Here is a 14,369-nt window from a genome sequence, read left to right on the forward strand (position 1 = left end):
CTGATTGGTCAGATGAAAACATAGCAAGATAGTTTTTTTGTAAACCAACTTCAGTAAATGGTAGTAAAGAGAGGTTAGTTGCTACGGAGACGGCGAGGTGAGCGGAGCTGTGCTACGCGTCGCCCCTGACGAACACCAACAAGGTAATGAATGCGATGATTTCTCTGTTATATAATTATTGAGAAGCTACATGAGCCACTGTAATTTAGGACAAGGTAGATAAGTAATTAAGGATAATTGAGGGTCACTGTAGACCATTTTGATAGTTTTCTATCTTGTGAAACTTAATTAAAACCTAGATTATAGATGTGATATGGCATAGGTCATCCTTTGAACCATTGTAGAACTTGGAAACCCATTCAGGGTATATTCGTTCACATTTTTGTTGAATGCAGTTGGTTTCTACCATCCTGTATTAAAACATTTCCTTTTATCAATAGTGCAATTTATAAACAATGTTTTGTGAGTAGAATAAAATTTCCAGTGGTAAACTTTACTGCTTTTTCGACGTTATTTTACCAGCGAACTAAAAATAGGAAAGCCTTGAACCCCTTCCACTAAATTTAGTTAGTATTAAGATTCTTTTACAGGGAGTGCAGTGGAGCTGACGCGAAATCGTTAAGTATTTGGTTATATCATCGCTAGTCTCACTGAATTCTTCTGAATTCTACATGTCATGTGTGGTCTGGCGTCTCCTTACCAGCAACAGGTCCCAGCTTCAAACTAGTCAATTCCCTAAAAACCACGCTCAGAGAGTCACTGCGCGATATGGTAGGGAGACACGATATAGAACAAACAGACACGACCATGAATGTTAACCATTACATAATAAACGTAAAATTCTTTTACATAAAACCAATACAGTTTTCTCCCTCCTATCAATGTCATGGCCAGTAGCCTTACACCAATGTGCTTTCTGATAAATAAATAATGAACAAAAGTAGCTATTATGCATTAAACTTAACAACACATATTCTATTACCTAATGATTCAATAATGTGGCTTGCTGTCATCGTACAATGTGTTTTGTGTAGGAAATGATGATCTGATGCTCAACTGAAAATACTAATAATTTAAATTTACTATATCTTTTAAACAAATGAAGTACAGAGTTGACATTTACGACAGTTATCATTTTAATAATGCGATTTTAATGAAATGTCGATCATTAAGATCGACCAAAGGTTTCAGATTTTAGCATTCAGGCCTTTGTTACAAAACTTGTTAATTTCACTTTAACAGTAAGTCCTAAGCTATTATGGATATGTTCAGTATTCAAGTTTTATTGGGACCACCATGAAAATTCAAGAAACATAGTAGATTTAAATTACTGTGTCTTCATTCCCTGAATTACTGCAGAATAAATGTTTCCCTTTATGGTCGATCTTAAGTCCGCCATATTTAACATTACTACGCCTCCCTGGGCCAAACAGTTCCTACGGGGTTTCCCTGTGACGTAGGTTCTCGTCTGTGTAATTCGCACACTACAGCCCTTACGACTGATCAGCCTCACATCATTTCAGCACAATAGAAGCCCCTGAAATTCCCCATCTCGTGGCGAATCTGCGTTCTTTGTGCCACACTGTCCTAGACGAGAGGACTTGCTTCACAGTCCCCTGAAAGCCGTCTCTTTCGGCCATATACTTACATGAGAACGAAATGTTCGTTAAATCACAGTCAGGAAGAATCAATACGCAAAGAAGTGGGCTACGGAAGTTCAAAGAAATGAAGAAAAGAAGTTGAAATCCTCTAAGGCTATAGATACTGCGATATAAAATAGCTCAGTAGTCCATTCTGTTGAAGAGGAATGGATATCTCTAAAAGGTAACAGTCACAGAAGTTGGATAAGAAAATATGGGTACAAAGAACGTAACGGCGAAGACGCCATTGGTAACGGAAGAAATACTTCAGAAGGTCGATGGAAGAAGGAAGTACAAAAATGTTGAGGCAAATTCAGAAACCCAGAAATGCAAATCACTTAGCTCAAGAAATGGTTGTCAGAAGGACTGACTCAGCGTACAGATACGTCAAAACAACCTTTGCTGAAATGAAAAGCAGGGGCGATAAAATTAAGATTCCATATGGAATCCCACTGTTAAATGCAGAGGAGAGTGCTTGTGAGCGTACAAGGTGTGGGGTGAGATTAGAGTGGCAGTTTCCAACCACAGAGCACGTGGCTGGCGGTTGCTACGGGGCCGTGGGGAACGGCAAGCGTTAAGTTCCCTTGGGGAAACCCGAGCGGACGCTAGGCAGGGACGCATATGGCCGTGTCTGCGCGCTTGGAGAAATTTATATTCCAGAGAAAAATTGATAAAAACAAATGTAAAAGTAACACGGAGATGCGAGATGGCACTTATGTTCAGAAAAATATGTTAAGCTAAATTATCTAGACGCTCCACCAAAATATGTAATTGTTTAAAAGTTATTGTTGTCTAAAAAATTCTAAATATGGGAAATTTCGATAGCTAATATCTCGACAATGCTTTGCCCAATTAATATGAACAAAGTGTTTACGGATGCGGCTAATCGAGCTGCATCGAGAAATCATAGCCAATTTTGCATAATGTGTAACATTTTTGAATGAAAGGTCGGAATATGGGATTCGACTGTGAGGAACTGTATTTTTGGCAAGAAATAAATTTAAAGAGACGAAACTAGTGGCAGGATGCTAAAGTTTAAAGAGGTTGATAAGTAATCAAGTATGTAATTTATTTGTTTATTTATTTTTAGTATCAAAAGTACGGGAAAAGCAAAATCAACCCAAAAGAACGTTATTTGTGGGCAAATGGTGGCAGATACAAAAAATCGGACTTCAGATTGTTATTGCTCCGAAAATTTCCATATTTTTCAATGTATCATAAGTGTTTTTGTGTCTAGTTTTAGAATATTCGTAATTTTTTTTGTTAACCATTGTCTTGAGTTAGACAATCGTTTATAGGGTGCATAGAGTAGCCATCTATGATGACAGCGTAATTGGTTCTGAGCAACGCTTCGAGTCGGACGTGCCGCGTATGTGGGTGTAGTAGTCGGTTGGTAGCCACCTTCCGGGACAAGGATCTATGTAGCGACGTTCCAAAGCGATCACGTGGAGCGCAATATAGTGGTTTGGGAGAGCAGACAAGAGCGTATTTTGTGATCTGTGAACAGACGCTCGAGTGCCGTGGTCGCGACATTTGAATTTTAAAGTGAAGTTTTCTAGCATAAGTTGTTAACGGCCGCTCGTACGTAAGAGCTCCCAGACTGCGTTTTTAAGTGTTTAGCGAATATTTCGAAGAAAAATATATCAACGTGAGTGACTCAATATTTTAAATTTCGCTGCAGTACCTGTCTTAGCAACAAATAATCCTGAATTAATAACGAGCATCAAAACCAATTCAGGGATTAGTGAACACAGAGTTGTCGTAGCGGGACTGGACACTGCAATCCCAAAATCCTCGAAACATAAGCGAAAAATATACCTATTCAAAAAAGCAGATAAAAATTCACTTGAAGCCTTTCTAAGAGACTATCTCCGCTCGTTTCAAATTAATAATATAAGTGTAGACCAGATGTGGATTAAATTCAAAGAAATAGTATCGGCAGCAATTGAGAGATTTATACCAAATAAATTAGCAAAAACGGAGCTGATTCTCCTTGGTACACAAAACGGGTTAGAACACTGTTGCAAAAACAACGAAATAAAAATGCCAAATTTAAACAGACACAAAATCCCCAAGTTTGGCAATCTTTTACAGAAGCTCGAAGTTTAGCACGGACTTCAATGCGAGATTCCTATAAGAGTTTCCACAATGAAACTTTGTCTCGAAACCTAGAAGAAAATCCAAAGAGATTCTGGTCGTATGTGAAGTATGTTAACGGCAAGAAACAATCAATGCCTTCTCTGCGCGATAGCAATGGAGATACTATCGAAGGCAGGGCTGCCAAAGCAGAGTTACTAAACACAGCCTTCCGAAATGCCTTCACAATAGAAGACGAAGTAAATATTCCAGAACTCGAATCGAGAACAGATGCCAACATGAGTAACGTAGAAGTAAATGTTCGCGGAGTAGTGAAGCAACTTAATAAAAGGAAGTCTTCTGGTCCAGACTGTATACCAATCAGATTCCTTTCGGAGTATGCTGATGCAGTACCCCTATACTTAACAATCATATACAACCATTCGCTCGCCGTAAGATCCGTACCCAATGACTAGAAAGTTGCACAGGTCACACCAATATTCAAGAAAGGTAGTAGGAGTAATCCACTAAATTACAGGCCCATATCGTTAACGTCGATACGCAGCAGGATTCTAAAAGATATATTGTGTTCGAACATTACGAATTACCTGGAAGAAAACGGCCTATTGACACACAGTCAACATGGGTTTAGAAAACATCGTTCCTGTAAAACACAACTAGCTCTTTATTCACATGAAGTGATGAGTGTTATTGACAAGGGATTTAAGATTGATTCCGTACTTCTGGATTTCCGGAAGGCTTTTGATACTGTACCACACAAGCGGTTCGTAGTGAAATTGCGTGCTTATGGAATATCGTCTCGGTTATGTGACTGGATTTATGATTACTGTCCGAGAGGTCACAGTTCGTAGTAACTGACGGAAAGTCATTGAGTAGAACAGAAGTGATTTCTGGCGTTCCCTAAGGTAGTGTTATAGGCCCTATGCTGTTCCTTATCTATATGAACGATTTGGGAGACCATCTGAGCAGCCGTCGTCGGTTGTTTGCAGATGACGCTGTTGTTTATCGGCTAATAAAGTCATCAGAGGAACAAAACAAACTCCAAAACGATTTAGAAAAGATATCTGAATGGTGCGTAAAGTGGCAATTGACCCCAAATAACGAAAAGTGTGAGGTCATGCACATGAGTGCTAAAAGGAATTCGTTAAACTTCGGTTACACGATAAATCAGTCTAATCTAAAAGCCGTAAATTCAACTAAATACCTAGGTATTACAATTACGAACAACTTAAATTGGAAGGAACACACAGAAAATGTTGTGCGCAAGGCTACCCAAAGACTGCATTTTATTGGCAGGATACTTAGAAAATGTTACAAATCTACTAAGGAGATTGCCTGCACTACCCTTGTCCGTCCTCTTTTAGAATACTGCTGCGCGGTGTGGGATCTTTACCACGTAGAACTGACGGAGTACATCGTAAAAGTTCAAAGAAAGGTAGCACGTTTTGTATTATCGCGAAATATGTGAGTGTCACAGAAATGATACAGGAATTGGGCTGGAAATCATTAAAAGAAAGGCGTATTTTGTTGCGACGGAATCTTCTCACGAAATTCCATTCACCATCCTTCTCCTCCGGATGCGAAAATATTTTGTTGACACTGACCTACTTAGGGAGGAACGATCACCACCATAAAATAAGGGAAATCAGAGCTCGTACGGAAAGATATACTTGTTGATTCTTTCCACGCGCTATACGAGATTGGAATAATAGAGAATCGTGAAGGTGGTTCGATGAACCCTCTGCCAGGAACTTGAATGTGATTTGCGGAGTGTCCATGTACATGTAGATGTACATGTAGATGTAGATGCATTGTTTTGTTGTATTCTATTTCAGCTTAAAATTGATTTTACGACGGGTGTGAGCTGGCACCCTACGACGAAAAACGTAGCCAAACATTGAGACCAACCACATCTCGCGACCGCTCAATTATCATGATTGTAACAAATAAATATACTTTCGTGTCAAACCACTTGGGGGCTCGAGCCGACCTATTCAAACCTTTCGAACCTGCGATCGTAGCAGTCTCGTGGTTCGAGACTGTAGCGCCTAGAACCGCTCGGCCACTCCGGCTGGCTTTGTATATTAGATTTATTATTACTAAGTTACCTTAAATTAAACTTTAATATATTCAAATGTGTAAAGAGCCATCACCGTTTTCCTTTATGATGCTTTAGCTAATTTGTTTTTATTTCAAAAATCGTGTAGTCACAGTCTCTGCACTGTTGTGCTCTGATTGTCACGCTGGTAAGACGCTGCTTGAAAATGACTGAGGCTGCTTTCTGTAGTAGTGAAACACTAAAAAGTGCTGAGAAATAGGTTGTTCTTATTGTTTTTCATAAATTTACAGAAATAATGGGCTTTGAAATTTTCTGAGGGACTGTATTATATACAGTTAACATATACATCCGCATCTGATGTATAGCGAAGTCGGTAGGGTAGTTGATTGTTAACCAACTGTAGTTCGTGTTTCGTTGGTTTAAGTCTCACTAGCCATTTTTGTCTCGTTCAATTAAAATATCTGCATCTCGCAATTGTAAAAGTCATAATCATTTTTTATGAATAATGCGCGTCTCCTTGCTTCTAATTACATATAGCACGGGAAATTGCTGTTTTCATTTCAAATATAAGTTCTTAATCGTCGATTTTTATGAAAGATTGTTAATAAAGGCTGCTTAAATTAACAGCTAATTAAAATAACAATTTAATTTTTAAGGTAAAAATAAAGAACCAAATACTCTATTTGTGCCACGTCCGTTGTTTTTTGCCACAGATATACATAAGTGTTGTAGAAACATGAAAAACCATCATTTTCACAGCATCAAGCTCACAATACAAATGCTGCGTTTTTACATTTTCCACTGTACCATTACAATATGAACACGACAGAACTGATGTGGAGCTAAGTTAAGAGATTTGGCCCGAGAAATAACTAGACAGTTAAGCTGCCGACTGCACTGAAACTAAGGCAAACAGCTTTTTCACAGGTTGAATTACAGGTCAGAAAACGCGTCGCCTAGTTGGCTTCGTGGACTCTGCTGTAAATCAACTCGTAATCAACCTAGCAGATGACAGTTCCAGAATTGAAATGTATTTTTCGGTAAACATCTCACTAATGGCAACAATATTGTCCTCACACTGATGACACTGTCCGTTTTATACGCTTCCGATGACAATTCTCAGTGGTTCATTAAGAGGACATACGCAGTATCGCCCGAAGATTCCACGAATGTGCAAAGAAAGTAAGGGGAGAGGTGGTATCGTCAGAATAATTGCTACAGCCCTTAAGTAATTTAAGGAACCACGAAATATATATATATATATATATATATATATATATATATATATATTAAATGGTGAGCGTATAGGATATTTCTACCTCGCTTCTCTTTGAATATCTGCAGCTTAAAAGCAAGTTAGTCTAGATCGGATTGATAGACGAAGAAAAGGAATTATAACAGCACTACATATAACAAGATGAGATCTTGGTGCTCCAGCACTGCCACCTCATAGCATTGTAGTTACTGGGACTTACATGATTACAGTCACTTTCCTGCGACTGTCCGTACGTGCCTGCCGCATTACACTCATAACAATGTTCTCCACTTTATTGTCAAATAATTCATGATTCACCAAGCTATAGCTATGTTTGTGCTTTTCCTAATTAATGGCACAAATGGGTCTGAGCACTATGGAACTTGACAGCTATGGTCATCAGTCCCCTAGAACGTAGAACTACTTAAACCTAACTAACCTAAGGACATCACACAACACCCTAATTAATAGAAACGATTTGTATTGCAGTAGAGTTTTTCAGTAAATAATTACGTTATTAGAGACGCTTTCATTTTTCAATACCGTTTATCAAATCATGTCGAAAACAATTGCATTTATTACCTTTTCAGTTTGTTACCTACTTTTTCTGCTATCCACCAAATTACACACTGCCTGACCAAAGAAGTGTAGCACCTTGAAAGCCATGAGTAAACGAAATGGAACTTGGTGGGCTGAGAGGGCGTGTATAGTTATTTTTAGCGATTACAAAATTGAATCACATTTACAAAGAACTTTGCCGAGTGAGCCCACTAGTCGATATGGCATTGCAGTCCCTCGGGTTATCGCGGTATTCGGGATTGGTAGTTTTGTTAAATTCTATATTTACAGTGATTAACCAAAGAGTAAATACTGAATACTGCAATCTTATTTACTCTGTTAAATGTTGTGGGCTAGCATGAGACTCTTAAATAACCCAGTACCACGAAAACATACGCACGGACATAGGCTATTCTGAAGTAGGCACGAAATAATATTTTATACACAGCGCGCGACTCACCGCCCTCTAACAGGCAGTTCGCGTGAGCGCTGCTATTATGGAGAGAAAATGTGCATGGTTTTATGCAAACTGTAATGATTAATTTGGTTCTCAGGAGCTACTGGCCATTTATGTACCAACTTTCACAAAGAAACTGAAATATTTTTGATGCTTCTTAAACGGAAAATTTTTCTGTATTTAGTGTTCGTTACATGCAAGGCAAAAACTGAGGAGAGTCTCATCTGCCGTTAAGCGCCAATCTTAAACATACTGAACTCATTCAGTACGAAAATATTAATGAATGGAATTTATCTTTACTAGCTTTGAAACTATTAAAAGATCCAAATAGAGAAGTCTCTCGCAATTACCTTTAATATTACAGACTGAATTTCTAACTAAAAAATATCGTCAGCGTAATTGCCGACCAAATGCTACTAAGGAAAGAGAGCTCCACGCAATACGAAATTCTGAAATAGAGTTATTAATTACAGTTAATGGTAGTTATTATGGGAGGTGCTCACTACTTCAATAACCAACACTTTCTAATAACAATTGGACATATATTCTGGTAACTTACAAACAGACTTACATTAAATATCAGACTGTGCTACAATGGCAGCTACACAGATACTATATACAAAAAGGCTAATTCTTAAACGCATCGCTGTTTGCAAGCTTTACAGATAATAAACTACACTATTTAATATATGATAATCATCGCGCACACGGACGTAGTCTTTCATATTTTTTAACACACAAAAAAACCTTTTAATTTTTCTCGACATGTCCATTTATGTGACGTTCCGTCACATGGGTCTCCTAGTGAGGATGTACTTAGCAATGTTTACTTTTTCACGTACAGTCTCACTACCCTATCACAGCATTAGTTATTGTTCACATGAGTATGGTAGGTACGCCTGGATTCAGTTCACAATGTGTTATATACAGTTCATGTGTTATAGAAATGTTTCGATTTCTCCTCTTTATTACAGGTTAGTACGTTTACTAGGTTGGTTGGTTGATTTGCGGGAAAGAGACCATACTGCAAGGTCATCGGTCTCAGCAGATTCGGGAAGGATGGGGAAGGAAGTCGGCCTTGCCATTTCAAAGGAACCATCCCGGCATTTGCCTGAAGCGTTTTAGGGAAATCACTGAAAACGTAAATCAGGATGGCCGGACGCGGGATTGAACCGTCGTCCTCCCGAATGCGAGTCGAGTGTGCTAACCACTGCGCCACCGTGCTCGGTTTTTTGGTTTAAAAGGGGGTGGTAAGGGACCAAAATTGCCCTTCACTAGGTCTAACCCTACTTTTTAGCAAGAATGTGAAAAACCGGAATTCAACAGACCCGATACAAATTTGCTTACGCTCCCCCATTTGGGTTAAAGGCGTAAAGAAAAACGGTTCAAAAACCTGCCTTCGGATTGTTGACATCCTAGCTTTTTATACTCTTAGTTATTTTTATGCTGACAGTATAGCAATTGAATTAATCAACAAAGAAACATATACATGTACATCACAACAAGAAATGAATAGTAACTGAAGTTATGTATACAGTAGAGGAAAGGTGCCTAATATGAGACACATTTTTGTAAACCCATTTGAAAGACCTAAAAGTAAGTGAAATTGTATTTATTATGATGGTAATAAGATCTTTTATTATTTAATTTTATAATACAATTATCGTATTTGCAATAATAAACAATCTTGCAGAGTAATTATTAAATCTTCACATCAAGGCATTTCGTAGCAATGAGATCAAGGTTTCCTAATATGAGACAGTAATAATATTTTGCTTTAATTATTTTATTACATAATAATGACGTATGAATATACAATTTTTACGTGTTCATTCATTTCTGTTATCCTTTACTCATTTCACACTACTTAGATTTATATTTACGGCATCCGGGGCAAACAAAATTGTCTTCTGTGATACTGCAATCTTCATGAGCCCAGCGATATCATTTCGTGCACTGTGCCCATTTCTCCCCGAGTTTGCCTTTGGAAAAGCACCCAGTACAGAACAGACACTCTGCGTCATCGTCATCACTGCTGTCTGAATCCCCACTGTCATCAAGATGGACATCGGATGCCGATTCACTAGACGATTCTTTTGCTTTAGGTCTACGATTGGAAGATTTTTCACTCTTCTCCCCAAATAACTTTTTCGCTGCTTTCTTAGCTTCAGCCTCTGATTTCTTCTGTTTAGATTCTTTCAATTGCTTCACATAAGGAGCTGAAGTTAGTAACGCAGCAGAGCACGAACGCGATGTTTGACCTACTTGACTAACTGCAGGTGGATTTGCAATATGTGGGAGAGGTTTGATGTCTGCCGGGCTGACAGCTTGACCATCACCATCAATAGTTTCATTTTCGTTTTTGGCATCTCTTGCTTGGAGAGCGATAGCATGGCGATGAATTGAAAATTCATGTCCCCTAAAGATGTTTCTGTTGCATGGGATGAGACATCTTTTTCTGAAGGCATTCACAGATGCTTCCATTTTTGCTGCTCGGTTGTAAGCTGCCCCAAATAACTTGGCAATTAATAATGGGGTGATAACACGACCTGGGTTACTTGCCAACCACGTTTCTATCTCTTGGCATAGTAGGTTTTCAAAGGCCCCATAATTCCGACGTCAAGTGGCTGCATTTTATGCGTTGAGTGACGTGACAAACATACAATAGGAATATTATTTTCATGTGCTTTATCTAACACATCGAGATTCTTTGTGTGGGAATAGTGCCCATCAAGAATCAAAATGACAGGGTCATTTGAAGATGGCTTTACATGACTCACAAAATGATCAAACCACTGAGTAAAATTGTGAGTTTCTATCCAGACACTTGGATGACAAGCTGATATTGATCCTGCAGGTGCACCGTCCATCAAGTTGCAGAAAACATTCCAATTTCTGACCATAAGACTAGTCAAAGTAATCCCTGTTTATGATAATTTAATCGAATTAAAATAAACGCAGTTGCCAAAATTTTACTACAATAAATGATGAAATACTGTTATCTCATGATAGTATTGCGGAAATTACATATAAAAAATCGTGAGAGAACGAGTTCCCCCATCATGCGATAGGTATCGTAATATGCGACACTGTCGCGTATTTGGATCCCCATACTATCGCATATTAGGAATTTCGCCATCTTACACAAAGAATCAGGCACTTGCTAACAACGTTCGTTGGAAAATAAACCTAATTGTCAATAATTACAGGTAATACCGTTACAAATAACAACAATAAAAGAGTGCAGTAATATCCACTCACCTTTAAGCTGAAATATTGTCTCAACACCGATGTCGCAAAAACTCCAAACACAAGAAATTTTGTATCAACCTCTACGTACCTTTGTCCGGCTCAACTACGGCGTCCTCCTCGCTGTGTCGTCGTCTGGCAGGCAACACACAGGTTTAACGAACTCTCCACCAGAGTGCGACTCCCTAACATGAGCACAGTTGGGGTGTCTCATATTAGTGAACTATCGCTCAATAGGCACCTTTCCTCTACGTTTTTCTTAGAATAACAAGGTTCGCCTTTGCGCCTGCAGTAGTTGTAACTGTCTTGTCACACATTTTGCGTGACTTGCACATATACCTCGCAAACAAGAAAGAGCTGGTAATTGGTATTACGTACACAGTACGTTTGATTTGAAATATTAAAGTTCATCTTCATGAAGAAATATTTGCCGATGCAAGCAACATACATAACTGTCTTGGTACACAATTCGCCTAGTTCGCAAAATTATTTGTGATGTACGTTTGGTTTTACGTATGAAGTCAGTTTTTTCAATTTCCATGTCCTTTGCACACTATGTTTCGTTACAAGTTTACGTTGTACTTAGTAATTATTCTTCCGTCGTATACAATAAACACATTTCGAAGTGTCAGCGAAGTGCGAGTCGTCGATGATGGTGTAGTGGTTGAGATCTCGGCGAATCTTTGCTGCGGGACGACAGAACCGTGCGCGGCAGCCTGCCGCAAGTAGCGACAGTTGGTTGACCGGCGCCGTCACGTCCGCCCAGACAGCTGACGATCAGTCGCCAGGCGCCACGCATTAGCTGGGCAGTCGGGAATGTCAGCCGGCCGATGACCTCGCAGACAACATCAGCTCATCAGCAAAGCAGGACAAATACACAAATCAAAGGTGCTGAAAGGAATGTTATTAATTTTTCGAGCACTTCTCAGTCATTCGTGTATACTGGTTTTGTCTGCACTGATGTAATGTACTAAACTAAGAGATCCAGTTCCTGAAATAAGTTTGTGGCTCGAACTCACACATTCCACTATTTCAACTTGCTGTTTGTTAATTGTTCACTACTCTGCACTACACACTGTGACTGTGAGTAGCGTCCATGTGAATACATTGTTGTGACACCTTTTCACTTCTCTATTTTGGCACTACCACGCCTCTAGCGTTAGTTTGTCGGTCGCTGAATCTGCAGTTCGCCGTCCGCTTCCCATAGCATCCTTTCACCGTCCACTTGAGATATTTCGTTCACAGGAAGTTTATCTGGCCAACATAAACATTTATTCACATTATCAACAAAAAAAATGGCTTAAATGGCTCTGAGCACTATGGGACTTAACATCTGTGGTCATCAGTCCCCTAGAGCTTAGAACTACTTAGACCTAACTAACCTAAGGACATCACACACATCCATGCCCGAGGCAGGATTCGAACCTGCGACCGTAGCAGTCGCCCGGTTCCGGACTGCGCGCCTAGAACCGCGAGACCACCGCGGCCGGCTTCACATTATCAATGTCAGTACTATTTGCATATTAAATTATATACCTTGCAGAAGGCACAACAATGTATCCTGCTAATTTTATTTACATTAACTCACTGTACTTGAACACCAGTTACACACTGCGAAATACAGTCAACACTCACTGCGTTAGCACACAGTCTAATGTTCACTTTTCAAATCACATTCCAATTAGTGATTCATCTTATCCATATTGCATTATATAAGTGTCCGGATAGTTTCATTTATAAGTTGGAACATATTAGCTCATATTACTTAGGCTATATAAGAAATATGGCTTTCCAATTACATAGTAATATTTCATACATTAGGTAAATCATAGTTATTTCTAGATACGACTGTTCACTATGTATCAAGTGATAGATCTAGCCAGCACCCCTTATTTAAAGTTTCGACCAACTGGTCTTCCTGGACCCATGAGTTCAGTAGATTTTTACCTATGGTATTTATAACCATTCAACACTGATTCACTTCTTTTGTTATTGTTGCACTTCCAATTGCCTTGCTAGTCCACGTGTGAGTGCAAGCACTTCCAAGACGGAATCTATGCAGACATTAATCATTTGCCATACCTTCGATTATTATACTCTTTAAAGGATAAATCATTAGATTTCACATATTCTGTTAATGATCCGCGGCTAGTATGTGTTTCCAGGAAGCATGCACAATGCCTTTGTTTTCATTTTGTGCAAGGCGCCACTAAACGGATTCATTTACTAGTACTTTGTTTACATGCACACATTTAAATGCATGACTCTCCTTCACAAGAAACGTGCTCACACATATACTTAAAAACTACCATATACACATACCTGAAATGAACCTTAATTAGCTCTGTATTTACACCTTGTACCTAACCTCTGTACATTACCCAGATGAGTTTTCTGTTCGTTCAAGCATCTACTTGCTCATCCATGGTTATGAATGGGTTTAGACCCTTATGAGGATATAATCCTCTTACTTTTCCTGTCTCTCGTTGTGGCAGAAGATAACACCCGTCATTAGGTAAATCAATGATTCTGTGTGGCCCTGAGTATAATAGTTGCTACTTTTTGTTAATCTTTTTAATACTCGAAGAATTGGAATGGTTCTTTAACACCACCAAGTCTCCTCTGTTGTAAGTGTAGAATCTGTTCAAACTTTTGCCTTTTTAATTGGTGCATGCTGCTGCAAGTGCAAGCAGGGCTTGTTGTAACTTTTGTTCCCTAGTTACGACTCTTGGGATAGGTTGCAACACTAATCGAGCACTGCCGTCTGTTTTCATAACTGCTAACAGCGGACTACTATACCGTGATATTGAAGGTTCGGTTATCTTCCAACGCAGCATCCTTTTTATCTCTTTGCCTGTGGTTGTTGGCCTTTTAGTCCACGGTATAGAGTAGGTAGCACCACAGAATGTTTTATGGGTCTCCATCTGCATGTCGAATTCAAATCCCTTAGTAATTCCTGGTTTTTCAGAAAATTCTGTCACAAATCGATTTAATAATTGTCTTGAGTCAGCTTGTTGTGGCTAGCTAAGGAAGAGGATTCGGCTACTTTTTCTT

General features: G+C 39.0%; 1 long non-coding RNA gene across 1 annotated transcript in view; it reads right to left on the reverse strand.

Moving 5' to 3' along the window:
• Nucleotides 1-12,042, reverse strand: part of LOC126272056 (uncharacterized) — a 28,120-nt gene extending 16,078 nt beyond the window's left edge. The window contains exon 1 of the long non-coding RNA XR_007549165.1: nt 11,407-12,042. This is a non-coding gene — a long non-coding RNA (uncharacterized LOC126272056). The remainder of the gene's footprint in view (nt 1-11,406) is intronic.
• Nucleotides 12,043-14,369: the final 2,327 nt, after the last annotated feature.

This window comes from Schistocerca gregaria, chromosome 5 (assembly GCF_023897955.1).
Source record: "Schistocerca gregaria isolate iqSchGreg1 chromosome 5, iqSchGreg1.2, whole genome shotgun sequence".
Lineage (NCBI taxonomy): Eukaryota > Metazoa > Arthropoda > Insecta > Orthoptera > Acrididae > Schistocerca > Schistocerca gregaria.